The sequence below is a fragment of the Bufo gargarizans genome, chromosome 4 (assembly GCF_014858855.1).
Source record: "Bufo gargarizans isolate SCDJY-AF-19 chromosome 4, ASM1485885v1, whole genome shotgun sequence".
NCBI classification, from domain to species: domain Eukaryota; kingdom Metazoa; phylum Chordata; class Amphibia; order Anura; family Bufonidae; genus Bufo; species Bufo gargarizans.
The window spans coordinates 285,306,129-285,323,627 of record NC_058083.1 but is presented as its reverse complement, the minus strand read 5'-3'; the positions used below and the strand labels follow the sequence as shown (position 1 = coordinate 285,323,627).

The window sequence follows — 17,499 nt, the reverse complement described above, 5'->3', positions numbered from 1 at the left end:
GTAGGGTTTCTTCAAATGATTCTATATTGTCTGCCCTATGATTTGTAAGGTTCTTTGCATTTGTCAGAATAAAAAAAGAATTTTTTTATCATGTAAATAGAATATAGACTGGCTTGCTTCATATCCAAGGGCAACTGTATAAAATGTGGTTTTTCCAAAGTTGGCCTTTTCAAAGCTTCAGACAGACCAGTGCTGCGTATAGCCAGGAGCAGTAAAGGGTCACAAAGTTTTCAAAAACCTTTTGATGCGTCTTAAATACATATGAAAAGTTTTGATTGGTGGGGCTCTGAGTGCCTAGAATTAGGAGAGAGAATTGCATGGATGGAATTCCATTGAGCCCCTCTCCTAGAGTGAGGAGAGAGAGAACAGTATACAAAAGATTCTGTCTCCTAATTCTAGAGATTGGTGGAGGTCTCAGCACCGATAAAACTTTTGATATGTTTCTATGACATAAAAAGTTTTTTGAAAAGTCAGTGACCCTTAAGGCAAAGCTCGAACACCTGTATCCAGTATAACTATCAGGAGGTTCCCTCACCATGAACTGTGCCCCAGTGACCTTTATGGGGACTAGGTTTGAGGATGATGCTTGACGTCATGATGCTGTTTTTCTCCACCCTCAAAGAGTTCTCGCTGACTCCTAATTTTGACAGCTTAACAGGGAAGTCCTACCAAGGTTATACAGTCAAGCTTTGGGTGTGGTAGTGGCTTGCTTGTAAGAGGGTATCATGATCCTTTTTCTGTGTGTATAATGAACTCTAGGTGGATTTACATGGTCATATTCTCTGACAGATTATCGAGAACGAACATAAAGGTGCCGCCAATCACCCGATAAACAAGCGAAACATTCGTTCATCGGGTGATCCTGTCGTTCATGCAGACACCTAAATAATCATTTCTGGGCTGCAGATCATGCTGTCTATACAACGATCTGCTGCCCAGAAACAATGCAGCTGTATGAACACAAGCGATTGCAAAAGCTACAGTTCACCCTTATACTGTGGGGATGATTGCTGCATGTAAATGCAGTGGTCTCCTCCACTGAACAAGCAGCCGACCAACTGTCGAGAAGTAACGGATCTAAATGCGCCTTAATTTGCATCTCTGTTGCATCCCTTCAGTGCCTCGTTGCAACAACTGTCAATGGACAGTTTCATTCAAAAGCTTCCTGTCTGAAGTCTATTGATCTGGATACAGGGATGGGCAAACTCGGCCCTCCAGCTGTTTTAAAACTACAAATCCCATCATGCCCTGCTGTAGGCAGACTGGGAATGATGGGATTTGTAGTTTTACAACAGCTGGAGGGCCGAGTTTGCCCATCCCTGATCTAGAACAAGGATCATCACCCTCCGACACTCCAGATGTCCTGAAACGACAACTCCCAGAATGCTCCATTCACTTCCATAGGAGTTGTGAGAACAGCCGAGCGTGTCTGCATGCTGGGAGTTGTAGTTTAACAGCAGCTGGAGTACCGAAGGCTGCTGATCGCTGATCTAGAACAATTATTTTAAGGTCACGATAATAAGACCTAGTTGCTCAATGTCAGAATCAGAGGGCTATGTGAGAAGACAACCTTTTGGGTTATTTTTCCTAGGGTCTCCCCAGATGATCTTTACTGAGGGATTGAAGGCTTCCAGGGAGTATCCTGACTTATTGCCTCACAATACCATATACATGCTTGCCTCTGCGGAGGATTACCAGGATCTATCCAGTTACACACAATCAGAACAGGTTTTAAGCCTTTGGAGGCAAACAAGAATGCTTCCATTCAATAACTGCAAGCAGACTCTTGAAAATGGTGAGGAATTGAAACACTATAAGTATATTAGAAAACTTTATGTACATAAAACTCTAAATGTATTTAGTAGATGTTCCAGCATTAGTGCACTCTTCCAAAAGAGTATGATACAGTTGCTCCCAGTTGCAGTCAGTTTGTTGTGTTTTAAACTTTTAAAGGGTTTCTACCACTTACTTTTCACATAATTAGCTTTCAGGCACTAGCGATCCGCTAGTGTCTGCTCTGCCAAACAATCCTAATATAATAGCTTTTGGGGCAGCCGTTTCGCTAAAAAAAGAACTTATATTAATATGCTAATGACCCTCTAGGTCAGGCATGTCCAAACTGCGGCCCCCCAGCTGTTGCAAAACTACAACTCCCAGCATGCCCTGATAGCTGTAAGCTATCCAGGCATGCTGGGAGTTGTAGTTTTGCAACAGCTGGAGGGCTGCAGTTTGGACATGCCTGCTCTAGGTGCTATGGGGGCGTCATTAGCACCTAGAGGATCGGTCTACCTTCACAAAATGCCGCCGCCCAGCGCGTCCCTCCAGCCCGCCCATCTCCTCCGGAATGCGATCAAGCGGACGAATTCTCGTGCATGCGCCGTGCGTGTCTGTATTCGGCGCATGCGCAGTGAATGTCCGACCGCTTCCCTGCTCAGACATCTCCACTGCGCCTGCGCCGATGACGTCATAGTGCTCCGAGGAACAGCCGCAGTGGAAATGTCTGAGCAGGGAAGCGGTCGGACATTCACTGCGCATGCGCCGAATACAGACGCGCACGGCGCATGCACGAGAATTCGTCCGCTTGATCGCATTCCGGAGGAGAATGGAGATGGGCGGGCTGGAGGGACGCGCTGGGCGGCGGCATTTTGTGAAGGTAGACCGATCCTCTAGGTGCTAATGACGCCCCCATAGCACCTAGAGGGTCATTAGCATATCAATATAAGTTCTTTTTTTAGCGAAACGGCTGCCCCAAAAGCTATTATATTAGGATTGTTTGGAAGAGCAGACACTAGCGGATCGCTAGTGTCTGAAAGCTAATTATGTGAAAACGAAGTGGTAGAAACCCGTTAAGGAATAGAGTGGCCTAACTGGGAGGAAATGCTCAAACCCCAAATACTGTAGCGTATTAATAACCGGGGAAGCAGATCCTCCACATGTGATCCGTTGCTAACGGTAATCCCCAGCAAAAATGCATACAATGGAGGATGTCGGCAGCGGACCACATGTACCACAAAAACATCCTACACAAGATGAAATAATGTGTGGATGAAAATATAAGAGTAAATAGATCACTGCAAATGCTGCACCACAATAGTATATATGTAGGTTATCGGTAGGTCCCGCGCTACACTGAGAAAACTTGGCGGGGTGCGCGGGCTCCGATATGTTCCTGACAGGAATATATTGGCTAAAATCAAATTTTTTAACATTAGTGTGAGGGTTTAGCCTTGTATTGTCAGTTGCATACTAAGCAGAAGACAAACAAATAAAGCTTAAAGGGGTTATCCCATCTTAGAGAATGGGGGCATATCGCTAGGATATGCCCCCATTGTCTGATAGGTGCGGGTCCCACCTCTGGGACCCGCACCTAAAACGAGAACGGAGCTGGGGAGAGTTGTGGCTGGAGGACCCCGGGTTTCCCAGGGTCCGTCCACCACCAGGCACAGCTCCCCGCCTCTCCCATTGAAGTGAATGGGAGCACACCGCGCATGCGCGGCCAACGCTCCCATTCATTTCTATGGGGCCGACGGAAATAGCCGAGCCAGCGCACGGCTATTTTCGGCGGCTCCATAGAAATGAACGGAGGGCGGCTGCGCATGCGCAGTGCGCCCTCCTCCACTTTCTCTGCTCCGTTCTTCTTGTAAGTGCGGGTCCCAGCGGTGGGACCCGCACCTATCGGACAATGGGGGCATATCCTAGCGATATGCCCCCATTGTCTAAGATGGGATAACCCCTTTAAGTACAGTATTTAAAAGCCAACTTCAAAAGAAAATAGCTATGTATTCTTTAATGGGAATCTGTCACCTCCAGACCTTATGAAGTAGATTAATAAACGTGTAGAACACCTGCTGCTGACTCCAGGTCAGTCATTTCTATGTTGATAGTCATCCCCAATTCACTGCTGTGTGCCTGCAAAACGGCCATGGAATATATAGAGAGGACTTCTCCTGGAACCCTTTCCATTACGTGTGTGTGCGCACAGTAGTCTTCTCTCTGCGTTCTGTGTCTGGTTTGCGGGCACACAGCATGGAAATGGAGGTGACATACAAATTATTAAATCGGCAACAGTTGTTCTACACATGTATTAATAGACTTATTAGGGTCTGCCGGAGGTGACAAACATAGGTGTTTTGTGCAAAAGAAAAATTATATTAAACCATCTTTTGATAGAAAACAAAAATAAAATCTATTTGCATATTTAATGGTTCGCACATCCACAATGCTATGCTTAGATCTAATTAAACTCTCTTCTCAGCACAATATTAAAGTGTACATCCCCCTATACTACATGCTGTACAAGAGGCATTAGTGTACATTTTGATCAAAAGGCATAAGCCCACTCACCACGCCAAGGTCGCCTCTTTGAGTGGGACCTACTCTGACAAAAAGGCGCAGCACAATGCGGCACTGTCCTAGTAGGCGGCAGGACCCAGGAGTCAAACAGCAACCCTGCTGTCTGACAATGCCACCCATGGCACTGGGTCCTACCAACCCACCAGCACAGCGCCACAAAAACAAAGGCCACCACGCAGTACTGCACCATGTGAACAGTTGTCTAACACAACATGTCCATTGCTATCGGGAACTGCAGGTCGATTACCACTTATATGAAGACTTCTGCAAAATTAAAACCACCTGTGCCGTATATGCAGTATAGGGGGCTGTACATTTTAATATTGCACAGAGAAGCGAGTTTAATTAGACCTAAGCATAGCATTGTGGATGTGCGATCCAGTTCTGTTTTTATCCCCTTGATATACCTACAGTACCTATGTTGCTGTGCAGCCTGCTTATCTGTGCCTGTCTCTGAGTTCCTGCTCACTCCTCCCCTCTCCATAGACTTACATTGACATCTGTAATATGATCCTCCTGCAGAGAAGATCCTGTCCTGGATGAGGGAAAAAAGGTGTTTAAAAGCAGTTAGCAGGAGGGAGCTGGTACACAACTGATAACAGAAGAAGTATACATTTCTCACTTATAAAACATATTACAAAGTTTCTTGTGGTCGTGTATACTGATTTCTGCAAGGTTGTATGAAAAGTTAGTGACCATTTAACCCTATGTATGAGTGATTACAAAACAACATTAGTTCGTTGGTGCTGTGATATTGTTTTTGGCAAACAGCCCTCTTTATATTTGCATATTTTGACTTACAAAAGTATTTTCCATTATACCAATTATAACCAGACAACTGGATAACCTGATAATAATTTGAGTCTGGACAATTCAAGAGAGCTTTTTTTTTTTTTTTTTTTTTTTTTTTTTTTCCTGAATCTACTTGTGGGTTTTATATTGCTTACAGAGGTAGTGACATTTTTTTTTTCTGTTCAGACAACCATGTCAGCAAGCAAGATATGTTTCTGCAGCATGTCCATTCAATGACAAAGTGTCAGTTCAGCATCTCTAGACTTCCCTTTTGTCACTTCTAACCACTGAAAAACAGAAAAATATTTCTGTATGGAAATAAAACATTATTGCTAGTTTTCACCTTAAGAGGGTTTTGCGAGACTTTTATACTGATTGGTGGGGTTCCAACAGCCAGGACCTATGCCAATCATTTGTTTAAGGCCTCATGCACACGACCGTTGTTGTGTTCCGTTCCGCAAAATGGAGTTCCGTTGTTCTGTGATTTTCCGTGTGTCTTCCTTTATTTTTGGAGGACCACCAGACATAAAGGAATGTAAAAAAAAGTCTAAGACAGGTTTGCTATGCAAATGATAGGAATAAAATGGACGCAGATGACAATCTTGTGTGCCTCCGCGTTTTTTAGCGGTCCCATTGACGTGAATGGGTCCGTGAACCGTTTTCCAGGGAAATAATACAGGTTATATTTTTTTGATGGACTGGAACCACGGATCATGGACGCAGATGGCAAACGGTGCACTATCTGCATTTTCAACGGCTCCATAGAAATAAATGGGTCCGCACCTGAAACGCTAAAATCGGCGGAACGGTCGTGTGCATGAGGCCTAATAAGGCAGCTGTGCTCACTGGATGTCCTGGGTATCATTCCCCATCAATCAGATACTGATGACCTATCCTGAGAATAGGTCTTCAGTGTAAAAATCTCTGAAAACCCATTTCAGCCTAATGTTGCAAATCTGACATGTGACACTTGGTGGTAATAACTTTGGAATGCTTTTACTCATCCAACCGATTCTGAGATTGTTTTCTCGTCACACATTATACGTCATGGTAGTGGTAAATCTGAGTTAATATTTTTATTTATTAAAAATCCCAAATTTACAGAACATTTGGAAAAATTAAAATTTTCTGAATTTGAATTTTACTGCTTTTAAGACAGATATCGATAACTCATAAAATAGTTATTAATTAACATTCACCATATGTCTGCTTTGACATTTTGTTACAAAATACATGTATTTTTTTTATTTATTTTTTACAAAATACATATTTAGTAAATTATTTTTTAGGCCATTAAAAGGCTTGGAATTTTAGAAACAATTTTTCAAACTTTCAAAAACTTACTTTTTTAAGGACCAATTCAGTTATAAAGTCACTTTAACCTCTTAGGGACCCGGCTCATTTTCACCTTAAGGACCAGGCCATTGTTTGCAAATCTGACCAGTGTCACTTTATGTGGTGATAACTTTAAAATGCTTTGACTTATCCAGGCCATTCTGAGATTGTTTTTTCGTCACATATTGTACTTTGTGACACTGGTAAAATGGAGTAAAAAAAATAAAATTTTTAGTTATAAAAAAATGCCAAATTTACCCAAATTTTTTAAAAATTTGCAAATTTTTACGTTTCAATTTTTCTACTTCTATAATACATAGTAATAACTCCAAAAATAGTTACTTTACATTCCCCATATGTCTTCTTCATGTTTAGATCATTTTTAAAATGATATTTTATTTTTAGGGGATGTTGCAAGGCTTAGAAGTTTAGAAGCAAATCTTGAAATTTTTCTGAAATTTTTAAAAACCCACTTTTTAAGGACCAGTTCAGGTCTGAAGTCACTTTTTGAGGCTTACATAATAGAAACCACCCAAAAATGACCCCATTCTAGAAACTACACCCGTCAAGGTATTCAAAACTGAGTTTACAAACATCGTTAACCCTTTAGATGTTCCACAAGAATTAATGGAAAATAGAGATACAATTTCAAAATTTCACTTTTTTGGCAGATTTTCCATTTTAATATTTTTTTTCCAGTTACAAAGCAAGGGTTAACAGCCAAACAAAACTCATTATTTATGGCCCCGATTCTGTAGTTTACAAAAACACCCCATATGTGGTCGTAAACTGCTGTACGGGCACACGGCAGGGCGCAGAAGGAAAGGAATGCCATACGGTTTTTGGAAGGCAGATTTTGCTGGACTGTTTTTTGACACCATGTCCCATTTGAAGCCCTCCTGATGCACCCCTAGAGTAGAAACTCCAAAAAAGTGACCCCATTTTAAAAACTATGGGATAGGGTGGCAGTTTTGTTGGTACTAGTTTAGGGTACATATGATTTTTGGTTGCTCTATATTACACTTTTTGTGAGGCAAGGTAACAAGAAATAGCTGTTTTGGCACCGTTTTTATTTTTTGTTATTTACAACATTCATCTGACAGGTTAGATCATGTGGTATTTTTATAGAGCAGGTTGTCACGGACGCTGCGATACCTAATATGTATACTTTTTATTTATTTATGTAAGTTTTACACAATGATTTCATTTTTGAAACAAAACACAAAAATCATGTTTTAGTGTTTCCATAGTCTGAGAGACATATTTTTTTTAGTTTTTGGGCGATTATCTTGGGTAGGGTATGATTTTTGCGGGATGAGATGACTGTTTGATTGGCACTATTTTGGGGTGCGTATGACTTTTTGATCGCTTGCTATTACACTTTGTGTAATGTAAGGTGACAAAAAATAGTTTTTTGTTTTTTTTACACCGTTTTGTAACGGTAGTCACCTGAGGGGTTAGGTCATGTGATATTTTTATAAAGCATGTTATTACGGACGCGGCGATAGCTAATTTGTATACTTTTTTAAATTTACTTAAGTTTTACACAATAACCGCTTTTTTAAAACAAAAAAATTATGTTTTAGTGTTTCCATAGTCTGAGCCATATTGTTTTCTTTTTTTTGGGGGGGGGCGGGGCATTTTCTTAGGAGCTTATTTTCTGCGGGATGAGGTGACGGTTAGATTGGTACTATTATGGTGGGCATACGCCTTTTTAATCGCTTACTGTTGTACTTTTTTGTGATGTAAGGTGACAAAAAAATTGTTTATTTAGCACAGTTTTTATTTTTTACGGTGATTTGAGCAGGCACCTTGTTCCGATCACCGCCCGCCCGTGGCGGTGATCGGAACTACATAGGACATACAGGTACACCCTGTTCTTAAGTACCAGGACATCAGGGCGTACCTGTACGCCCTATGTCCCAAACAGGTTAAGGGGCTTGCATAATAGAACCCACCCATAAATGATCCCATTTTACAAACTTTAATCCTTTAGGTGTTCCACAAAAATTAAAGTAAAATCGAGGTGACATTTAAAAAATATTAAATTTAACACAGTAAGGGTTTTATAGTAGAAAAAAACTAAACATTTATTACCCTGATTCTGCAGTTTACAGAAGCATCCCGTATGTGGTTGTAAACTGCTGTATGGGCACACAGCAGAGCTTAAAAGGAAAGGTGCGCAGATTTTGCTGGAATGGCTGACTTTGCTGGAATGGTTTTTGGGTGCCATGTCACATTTGAAGAGACCCTGAGGTACCCCTACTGTGGAAACCCCCAAAAAAGAGAGCCTATTTTGGAAAGAACACCCCTCAAGGAATTTATTGAAATGTGTACTGAGCGGTTTGACCCCACAGGCGTTTCATAGAATTTATGGTTCAATCATATTTATTGAAGCAAAAATGAAAAGGAGTTACAAAGTCACGCAAGTGAGGAAAAGGGCACTATGGCCTGAGCCCAATTATGAAGGAAACATGACTATCATAAATATGCCAATAAGTGTGACGAATCCGAACAAATAAGACCACGACAAGGGCTGAAAAACAGGGGGTAAGGAGATACAGGGGAGGGGGGGGGGGGGCGAGGGTATGTGAAGAAAAGAAACCTGAACTTCACCAGATACAACAACCAGATTCTAGCCAAGTGTGAAATCGAGGAGAGCTTCTGAATTGCAGCCAAGGGTCCCATGTTTGCGAGTATGGACGCACCTGATTGTGGGCCTCAGCTCTCAGCTCCTCCATCCGGACCAGAGTGTCCATAGCGTGGACCCAGGTAGATCTCCTCAGGCTATCTGCTGATTTCCACTGACGCGGTATGATCTGCCTTACAGCCTGCACAAACAGCCTAAGGGCACCTTTCTTAACAAGTTTAATTCTACCAGAGTAGATAGAGAGTAGAGCTATCTGAGGAGATGGTGCTATAGAGGTCCGGTACAAAGCATTATGCAGAGCAAAAACATCCTGCCACAGAGGGGCAACCCCAGGACAGTCCCACCAGATGTGGAGCATGGAGCCCACTGCATCGTGGCATCGCCAACATGTATTGGGAACAGAAGGATAAAACTGATGTAGCTTGACCGGAGTCCTATACCACCGTGTAAGGATTTTATAGTTTAACTCTTGTAGGCGGCAAGAAACCGTCAACTTATGAGTGAACAAAAGGGAGCGATTCCATTGTTCAGCGGAGATGGTAACCGCTAATTCACCCTCCCAACCAGACACAAACCCCACATCCTTCAACTGTTCGGCTAATGTGCCATCCCCTACCTCCCCGGCACCGATCAGACCGTATATCAGAGATATGCCATGACAGGGTCCTGATGCCGCTGTGCAGAGTTTTTCGAAGTTAGTCAGAGGGGCGGATAGTTGCGAACCGGGAGCCAAGGAGCTTACAAAGTTGCGGAGTTGAAGGTATCTGAACCAACGACCCGGGGAGTCAGAAGAGATATGCGATAGGTCACTGAAGGGTAGAAGGGTTGAGTCCCTGAATATGTCCTTAATTAAGATCTGTGAAGGGGAGGAAATCTGAAAAGCCGGCAAGGACCTAATATAAGAAGGTAGGCCAGGATGTATGGCAATAACCGTGAGAGGGCCTGGTATTGTGGCTAGTGCGGTTTTAGAAGCAAATTTACCCCAGGAATACACCAATGTCTGAAGCAATGGTGATTGCAGGGTCTGCGTAACAGTGCCATTTGCGCCGTTAGGGAGCCAAAATATCCCAGGTAAAAGGTGAGGAGCCAGGGTATGCTCAATGTCAACCCACAACTTTGAAGCCCGGTTGTGGATTAGATCTAGTATGCAATTTGCTATGGACGCCCTGTAATAGGACTGAAAATTGGGAAGGCCTGCCCCCCCCCAGTTGTTTTGTCCTAGAGAGAATTTTATAACTAATCCTAGCTCTGGGGCCGTTCCAAATAAAACGAGACGCTATGGATCGCAGTTGAGCAAAAAATCTGTTAGGAATATTGCACGGGACCGTTTGGAACAGATAAAGTAGTTTGGGTAAGGTGTCCATCTTTAGGGCGTTTATCTTACCGAACCAGGATATATGGAGAGGCGACCACTTCTGGAGGTCCGACTCAATAGACCTAAGAAGTGGTGTATAATTAAGTTTAAAAAGGTGACTAGGGTTGGAAGGAAGAGCAATACCTAAATGTCGGATTGAGTCTTTAGCAATCTTAAACGAAAACGAGTCTCGAATGTGAACCACTTCCCGTTGCTTGAGCGATATGTTCAGGATTTCAGATTTTTGGATATTTACTTTGAAGTTGCTTAACTTCCCAAATATCTCAAATTCCCGAAGGACCGAAGGGAGTCCAATCCTCGGGGAGGAGAGATAAAGGAGCAGATCGTCCGCAAAAAGGGAAAGTTTATGTTCTACTGAGCCAACAGTTACTCCTTTTATAGACGGATTATTCCTTAGAGCATTAGCAAGGGACTCCATGGTTAGGATATAAAGGAAAGGGGAGAGAGGACACCCCTGGCGCATTCCGTTTTTTATGGCAAAGGGCTTCGACAAGAGGCCATTGACACGGACCTGAGCTGAGGGAGAAGAATATAAGGCCATGATGCGGTTGAGTATTTTGGGGCCAAGACCTATATGTTCTAAAGTCAAAGCCAGGAATCTCCAGTCGACCCTATCAAAGGCCTTCTCTGCGTCCACTGAAAGTAGACACAGAGGAGAACCAACAGACCTGGCTCTGGCTATAATGGCAATAGATTTCAGAGTACTATCTCTTGCCTCTCGGACGGGGACAAAGCCCACCTGTTCTTGGTGGATACATTTTGGAATGTGGGGGTTTAATCGCAAGGCTATCAACTTAGCGTAAATTTTTAGATCCACATTTAAGAGGGAAATTGGTCTGTAGTTAGTACAATGGGAAAGATCCTTGCCGGGTTTAGGTACTACCGCTATGTGCGCCTGTAGGGATTGAGGCGGGAACGGAACATCCGATGTGATGGAATTAAAAGCCTGGAGTAGGACAGGGGATAATTCTTCAATGAGAAGCTTGTAGAACCTGGCTGTCCGACCATCTGGGCCCGGGCTTTTCCCATTCATGAGATTGTTCACAACACATATGAGTTCCGACTTAGAGAAGTCTTCCTCTAAATCTGGTAGGGCCTCGGTAGGGAGACGCGTAGGGCCAAATTGATGAATATAGTCACGGGTATCTGACACCAACTGATCAGAAGCAGGGTCCCTCCCTGTGTTAAGGTGGTAGAGGGCGCCATAGTATGCTTGAAATTCTGATGAGATATCAGAGGGAGAATGTACAAGGCCTTTACTGGAGGAATTGATCGAGGGCACATGGGTCTGCGGGAGACGAGGATGGAGTGCCCTAGCTAGCCATTTCCCACTCTTATCTCCATACTCAAAAAAACCATATTTAATTTTATCCCGGAGACACAGGGTTTTCTGGTCTAGAATTTGAAGTATCTGATGGCGGAGAAGAGAGATATCAGCTTTCAATTGGTCTGATGGGGAGAGCTTATTCAGTGCTTCTTTATCGTCAAGAGTCAAGAGGAGGGTGGAGAGCCTTGCAGAACGTTCCTTCTTAAGCCTAGTGCCATGAGATATGAAAAGCCCCCTTAGGACGCATTTTAGGGCTTCCCATTTAATCGGAGGTGGGGACGTGTCAGATTGATGGTTATTGATAAATTCCGCGACGGTGGTGCGAATGTCCGTCATGCACACCAGGTCATTTAGGAGATTGTCATTTAGCCTCCATGTGAAGGGGCGTGGGAGTGGTGGAAGGGTTCGGAGGCGGCCATAAACAGGAGAGTGGTCAGACCAAAGAAACCCGTCCATCGAGCAATGGGGATCCAGATCTAACAGATTGTGGGAAACAAAGAGATGATCTAATCTAGCATAGCTGTTGTGGGCCAGGGAATGAAAGCTAAAGTCCTTGACTCCTGGATGCAATACCCTCCAAAGATCAACTAGGCGAAGGGAGGAGAGGTCTTTTTTGAATCGGTGCTGAGATGCCGGGGAGATAGAGGACTTACCAGTCGAAGAGTCTACAGCGGGATCCATCACCATGTTGAAGTCGCCACCCAGTATGATGGAAGAGCCGTCCGCAAAGCGGGCCAGATTCCTCAGGATCTTGGAAGCGAAAGGTATCTGCCCCTGGTTGGGAAAATAGACATTAGCGATTGTGAAAATGCTTTGGCCCTCTGATAGCTTAAGAAAGATATAGCGCCCCCTAGTGTCAGTCTCTGAAGATAGGACAGTGGGGTGAAAGGCTTTATGAAAGGCTATAGACACACCACCAGCTTTCTTGTCCGGATGGGGGCTGTGGAACCAAGTGGTGTAGTACCCACGGTCACACTTAGGAACTGAGGATGCTTTGAAATGGGTTTCCTGAAACATGGCCAGCATTACACGTTTCTTGTGAAGGCGATATAGAATCTGACTACGCTTTTCAGGTTTGTTAAAGCCTCTAACATTGTAAGTGCAAAAAGACAGTGAGGCCATCTCGTGTGAGAGGTGAAACCTTTATGTGTATAAGGGATAGGGTGGAAACAAGAAGGGTAAGAACAAGAGGAAATAGGAGAGACACGGGACAAGACAAACAAACAGTTAACAAATAAACACAAGTAAACTCCGAAAGGAGAGAGCTAGAAGAGCCGGCTCAGTAGCAAACTAAAGTGTGACAACAATCACTACCGACACTAAGTGCCGTTATCCCTATGGGGGAAGTGGAGAAGTCGAGGACAAAAGCGGCAGCCTTACTGACCCCCGACCCAGAAACAGACTGAGGACAGTAGAACACACATAGCATGTAACACTTGAACAAATAAGAAAACAGTTGCTGAACGCGTATAAAAGGAGAAGATCCCGGGTAGGCTAAACAGGTTTAGGCCGTCGGTCTCGGTTGGCGTCTAGCGGATCTCTGGGGTTTCGGCGCCGTTGTCTGCCATTCTTCACGATTCACTGTGGGAGGAACCAGCAGGGGTTTGGGCCAGTCCGGAAGATCCACATTGGGCAGATCAAACGTGCTCAGGAACTTGGGGAGATCGTCCAGTGATCTGAAGGTCGCTGACTTCCCATCCTTCCTAGCAGTGAGTTGGAAAGGAAAGCCCCATCTATACATAATGGCGTTGTCCCGTAGCATGGACAGGAGGGGTTTCAGAGCCTTCCTAAGTTGTAGAGTGCGCCTGGCGAGGTCTGGGAGGATCTGGATAGGGTTAGAGTCCATTTCAGCGCCAACTGCTTCACGAGCTGCTTTAAGGATAGATTCTTTTTCCCTATAAAAATGGATACGGCATATGACGTCCCTAGGACGGTTCGGATCCAACGACTTGGGACCAAGCGCCCGATGAATGCGATCAATTTCAATTATGTTGGAAGGATCCGTATGCAGGAGCACTGAGAAATGGGTCTGAGCCCAAGCGGCCAGGTCGACGACGGTTTCAGGTAGCCCTCTGATGCGGAGGTTATTCCGCCTGTTCCGATTTTCTATATCATCAATATGGGCTAAAATGTCCTGTAACTGCACAGCGTGAGCATTTATGATCTGGGAGTGACAGTCCAGGGAGGTGAGGATTTGTTCCTGCTTGTTTTCAATGTCCTCCACTCTCTGCCCTACATGTTTAATGTCCTGATGCAAGACTGCCATGTCCTGCTTATGAGAGGCCTCCATTCTGCTTAACAGGGCCCCCACCTCAGCAGCTGTAGGGAGAGATTTAAGGTGCTGCTTCCAGTCCCAGTCATCTAACTGGACTGACCGATGGAGAGATCTGCCAGAACATGCTGACAGAGCCGGGGAGCCACGCAGCTGCTGGTCTGGGGACTCATCAGGGCTTCTGGATAGGGGGGAGGAAGCCGCCATAGATGTTGGACTCACCGCTGCTGCATAAGAGACAGGGTGTCCTCCGGTGAAGCTGTCTCCCTGGACATGTGCGCTTGAGGCTGCCGGCGGTGCGTCGGACCCTTGAGCTGTCTCCGCCATCTTGGACACTGTTCCCGCGCCTGAGGGTACCGCCTTAGCTGCTGGGCTCACCGCTGCTGCGTAGGTGATAGGGAGTCCTCCGCTGAGTGTGTCCCCCTGAACATGCACGCTGGAGATTGCCGATTTCCCTCTGGTCACCGGCGGTGAAGCGCTGGGATCTTGCCTTGCTTCTGCCATCGCGGACGTTGCGGTTCCCGCGCTTGAGGCTCCCGGCTGGCTGGACGGACCAAAGAAGCGCGATATATCGCCCGGTTCACGTACCACAGGTGCTGGGGTGGAAGAGGGACCTCTCCTGCGGACCATGACGAGTTCAGCGTTCAGTTTATCGCTATGGTGGGGTTTATTAGGTCGGTGGTGGTCAGGAGCGCAGACCGTGTGCTGCTCACTCCGCCATCGGCAAGCTCCGCCCCTCGCGTTTCATAGAATTTAGAAATGCTTTGCTGTTAAAATAAAAAATAATGAAAAAAAAATTTCAAGCAAAATTTTGTTTTAGTCTCAAATATTTAATGTTCATGAGAGGTAACAGGAGAAAAACCACCCTGCAATTTCACGCATTTTCTTCAGAATATGGTCATAAACTACTGTATGGGCACATCACAGGGCTCAGAAGGGATGGAACGCCATATAACATTTGGAGGGCAAATTTTGCTGGAATGGTTTTCATGGGCCATGTTGCATTTATAGAGACCCTGAGGTATTCCTACAGTGAAAACCCCCCCAAATGTGACCCCATTTTGGAAGCTACACAACTTAAGGGATTTATTGTGGGGTGCAGTGAGTTGGCTAACCCTCATAGGCCTCTGTAGCTGGCAGGGCCTGAGGCTTTTGTAAGGACTTCGGCTGCCTTAGCAATCATACTGCAGAGAGCCCCTGCCTCTGCAAACTGCTTAGATGCGGCAGTCAGTGTTGACCGCAGCATCTAAGTGTTTAATCCGCTGGCATCGGAGTTTTCAGAGATGCCAGCTGATACAACAAGTGTCTGGATGTTACTAACAGTCGGGCTCCCGCCACTGATTGAGCAAGTGCAGCTTTGTTGCAGCTCAATCACTGCACTGGTTCTGGGGGTTAAAAAGGAACTTTAAGACATTCTTCATGAAGTAATCAACACACAACAAGTGTTTCCCTGCACATCATAGACATAGGGTCAAGGATCATTGCCCAGATTTGCAAGAGTCCAGTGTATAAACTGTGTGCTTAGTCTCGTTTACACAACTAAATTTCCTTCCAGACAAAGTTACTCGCTTGTTACCCATTTGCATAGTGAATTGCATAGGGTCTTTTCCAGTTCCTCTTTTATTCCAGTTCCTGTAAAACAATCATCTAAGTAGCATTCCATTCATACTACATCCAAAAGTTTGCATTTTATAGCCAGCTTTGGAAATATTGACCTTCTGTCAGTTCTGGATAAGCATACATAAATTATACATGCTTACTGCTTTTTATGCACTCATTCCAATTACAAAAAAAAAAAAACAACCAATGCCTGCCTCTCCAGTGACCTCCCCCTTTTTCGCCGATCCAACAAAGATGCTCCATTGGTTCATTCAGTCTTTGAATAGAAACATATGACCACTGCAGACAGTCAGTGGCCCCAGCAGTCATGTGCTTTAGTACTGCTATTACCACAGTGTTGGGAGCCATGATGCCAGTATTTTATTTATTTTTTTATTTATTTTTTTCCTGAGGTCAGATAGCCTCCTTTATATCAGGATAGGTCATCAATATCTGATTGGCGGGGTCCAACACCCAGCATCCTTGCCCATCAACTGTTTGGGAGTAGCTCTGGCAAAACATTGGGCACCCCTGGTCAAAATTTCTGTTACTGTGAACAGTTAAGCAAGTTGAAGGTGACATGATCTCCAAAAGGCATAAAGTTACAGATGACATTGTCATAAGAAAAAACAAAAAGGAAAAGGGCCCAAAGGAAAAATTTGGACACCCTGCATGGGTAGTACCTAGTAGAAACCCCTTTGACAAGTATCACAGCTTTGAAATGCTTTTTGTAGCCACCCAAAAGCCTTTCAATTCTTGTTTAAGGGATTTTCATCCATTCTTCCTTGCAAAAGTCTTCCAGTTCTGAGAGATTTCTGAGCCGTCCTGCATGCAGTGCTTTTTTGAGTTTTTTCCACAGATTTAAATGATGTTCAGATCGGGGCACTGTGAGGGCCATGCTAAAACTGACAGTTTGCACATTTTGAGGCATTTAGGATCATTAACCATTTATAGAAGCCATCTTCTTTTCAATTTCAGCTTTTGTTTGGTTCTAGAATTGGCTGGAATTTCTTTGAATCCATTCTTCTCTCCATTTCTCGTGAAATGTTCCCTTTGCCATGGGCTGCCACACAACCCCAAAGCATGAGTGATCCACCCTAATGCTTAATAGTTGGAGCCATGTTCTTTTCATGAAATTCTGTGCCCTTTTTTCTCCAAACATACCTTTGCTCATTGTACCACAACTCCACAGTCTGCTAAATCTTCCTGAATGTATTTTGCAGTCAAGAGGAGGTTCTTTCTAGCAATTCTATGGGCAACTGTCTGTGAATTTTTTGCTGGCTTTCCAGACTGTCTCTTGACCTCCACTGTTCCTGTTTACTGCCATTTCTTAATTACATTTCAAACTGAGGAAATGCTTTGCTATTTTCTTACAGCATTCTCCTGCTTTGTGGGCCTTAAGCATTTTCATAATAATAATATAATATAATAATAATGATTGTGAACAAGCCTTAACCCTAACGGACTATTTAAGGTCTGAAACCTCTGTCAATGTTATCCGATTGCTTAAATCTTCTTGGGTTCCCATACTTTTGCGAGTTACTCCTTTCCTTTTTTCACTCTAAAATTGTACAAAACCAAAAAAATACACTGATCACTTAACCCCTTCAGGACCCTGCCATTTTTCGACGGTTAGATTGCTACTATTTTGGTGGGCATACGCTTCGTTGAGCGAAGTGCGCATGCGCACTTCGCTCAATGAAGCCGCTGCCAGGAGTTCGTGGCGCATCAGGCTGAGCATAGTGCGCAGGCGCCGGATCTGGCGGAGGCGGCGCTGAGGTGAGGAGGGCGGCGAT

The 17,499-nt window shown here is 44.3% G+C and overlaps 1 protein-coding gene across 1 annotated transcript in view; it reads left to right on the top strand.

Annotated features, from left to right (window-relative positions):
- RTN4IP1 (reticulon 4 interacting protein 1) overlaps positions 1-17,499 on the top strand; it is a 42,782-nt gene that overhangs the window by 9,715 nt on the left and 15,568 nt on the right. The window lies entirely within an intron of this gene.